The 2,941-nt window shown below is 41.7% G+C and overlaps 1 pseudogene; it reads left to right on the forward strand.

Moving 5' to 3' along the window:
- Positions 1-215: 215 nt before the first annotated feature.
- LOC111524787 lies at positions 216-2,325 on the forward strand (annotated as a pseudogene).
- The last annotated feature ends 616 nt before the right edge of the window (positions 2,326-2,941 follow it).

The raw sequence follows: 2,941 nt of genomic DNA on the forward strand, positions 1-2,941 counted from the left end.
TGCCACCATAGCTACTGCGGCCTCTGGGTGCCTAGAAAAGGGGAATGAGAACAGTGAATGACTCAGTCCCCCGATGGCAGTGGTGGTGGTTGTGGCCAGGGAGGCATGATGACGAGGTGGGGGCGCTGCAGCTTTGAGGAGTAAGCAATGGTGGGGTGGTGTGTTTGGGGTGGGGCCAGGGCGGGGTGTTGGGGGCGGCACATGAATAAAAAGAATCATCAAAAGCAGGGAAAAGTGGAAAAAGTTTAAAAGAAGGACAAGACACAGTAAGATCAGAGCAAATTTCTTTCAGGAAAAATAGCCTTGTTGCTGTCCCATCTACAGTATCTGCTAAAATAAATGTACCAATCTGTCAGCCCATAGTGAAGAAAGACAAACAGCAAACTCCGTCAAGGTTTAGCATGAGCAATAATAAAGAACTCAAACACTACCATCTTTAAACGATGTTCCTCCTGCTGATCCAGAGACACTTTTCATTTGGAAGTTACATCAGTGTTGTGTCCTCTTTGACTTTGCTTCTGATCCACAAAATGACCTAAAGTGGAAGGAAGTACAATGAGCTACTTTAAGTGAAATGGAAGAATTTATCACGCTTCATTGGAATTGGATCACAGAACCTGTTTACCCAGAGGTAGTCCATATGTTTGAAGTTGACATGTTTCAAACATTACCACCTTCTATTGTCCAGAAGCTGAATTTGGCCCAGAGAAAAACAAACCAATGTCAGAAGCAACCTGGCCTCATTTACAGTTTGTTTATGAATTTTTCTTAAGATTTTAGAGGTCAAGCACGGTGGCTCTTGCCTGTAATCCCAGCACTTTGGGAGTCCGAGGCAGGTGGATCACGAGGTCAGCAGATTGAGACCATCCTGGCTAACATGGTGAAACCCCGTCTCTACTAAAAATACAAAAAATTAGCCAGGCATGGTGGCGGGAGCCTGTAGTCCCAGCTACTTGGGAGGCTGAGGCAGGAGAATGGCATGAACCCGGGAGGCGGAGCCTGCGGTGAGCCGAGATTATACCACTGCAGTCCAGCCTGGGCCACAGAGCGAGACTCCGTCTCCAAAAAAAAAAAAAGATTTTTAGAGTCTCCAGCTTTCCAACATAATACAGCAAAGTAATATATTGGTCAGAAGTTTGCATTGTAGCTTTTAGAGTGCTTTGACACTGAAAATCATCAGGGAAGAGTTTTTTGTTGTTGTTTAGTTTTTTGTTTGTTTGTTTTGAGACAGAGTTTTGCTCTCTCACCCAGGCAGTGGCACAATTACAGTTCACTGACTGCAACCACTGCTTCCCGGGTTCAAGCAATTCTCCCACCTCAGCCTCCTGAGTAGCTGGGACTACAGGCATGTGCCACCACACCTGGCTAATCTTTGTATTTTTTATAGAGACGGGGTTTCACCATGTTGCTCAGGCTGGTCTTGAACACTTGGCCTCAAGTGATCTACCCACCTCACTCTCCCAAAGTGCTGCGATTACAGGTGTAAGCCATATGCCTGACCTGGGAGAGAGCTTTTCCTAAAACAAGTCTTTGCAGAATCTATGGGAAATTCTTAGGCTTGAGAGCTTACATAAGAAAACAGATAAATATTACATTTCATAGGTTTATTTATGAAACAGAGCTTCACAATGGTATAGCAGAGTTACTAGATATATTGGGAAGTATAATTAATGGATTTGTTTTACCACTAAAAGAAGAGCACAGATTGTCTTATTCAAGGTGCTATACCTTTGCACAAAGTGAACTCTCTGAATGTCTACCATCCCCAGCTGGCATATTGTGTAGTACAGTTTTTAGAAAAGGATAGCACCCTCACTGAATCAGTGGTGATGGCACTTCTCAAATATGGGCCAAAGCCTTACAGTCTGAAAGAAGTAATGTTCTTAAACAAATTAGAAGACATTTTAGATGTCATTGAACCATTGGAATTTGGAAGATCATGGAGCCTCTCTTCTGGCAACTAGCCAAATGTGTCTCCAGCTCACATTTCCAGGTGGCAGGTGGCAGAGCAAGCACTCTATTACTGGAATAATGAATACATTATGAGCTGATCAGTAACAATGCAGCAAAGATTCTGCTCATCATGTTTCCATCCTTGTACTGCAATTCAAAGACCCATTGGAACAAGACAATACATGGCTTGATATCCAGCATCCTGAAACTCTTCATGGAGATGATCCGAAAGCTATTAATGACTGTACCTAACTGTTCAAAGCAGAGAAACTGAAAGAGAAGCTAAAAATGAGAGAACAGGAAGAAGCATTGGTTAAAATAGAAAATCTAACCAAAGCCAGTCATGAGGTACTAAAAAAGAGAGTAACATGAAAACGTCCAGGGTGTTACTTGAATGTTTTTATAAGATAGGAATATATCTTCATCCTGAGAAGGAGGGATATCATTTTGGCTAAATAAATGACTTTTAGTGACCTGGGATTCTATTTTGTAATAGCAAGTGTTTAAACTTTTGACAAACTTTCCAAAGTCAAATTCTAAGCTTTTTCTTTGATCTGGCTAACCTTTTAGATATTAGGTACCCTAAAGTCCAAAAGGGAAATATTTGGCTTATTTGGCATATTAAAACCATACAAAAAACATTACCAAATATAAAATGGTGTTTAAACTTTCTTTGGGTTATATTTATATAAATATATTATTAGCTTATGTTCCAAAATTGTATAAGATTCCCATAATTCTGATATGTCCTATAATTCTGATTCGTCTATATATTATCAGTAACCATTATAATTGTTATGTTAAATTGTTTCGTGCCATAAGGTGATCAGACTTTAACCATAGCTGTTCTGAGACTTTAGCCCCTCACCTGGCCTGGGCAGCCCCTCCCCTGACCCTGCCATGAGCAGCCCCCTTACCCCAGTACTCTTCAGGACCTGGTGGCCTGGCACTCACTTTGCAGGCCTGAGTGGCGGTGAGCCAAGTTATT

Source organism: Piliocolobus tephrosceles, chromosome 8 (assembly GCF_002776525.5).
Source record: "Piliocolobus tephrosceles isolate RC106 chromosome 8, ASM277652v3, whole genome shotgun sequence".
Taxonomy (NCBI): Eukaryota; Metazoa; Chordata; class Mammalia; order Primates; family Cercopithecidae; genus Piliocolobus; species Piliocolobus tephrosceles.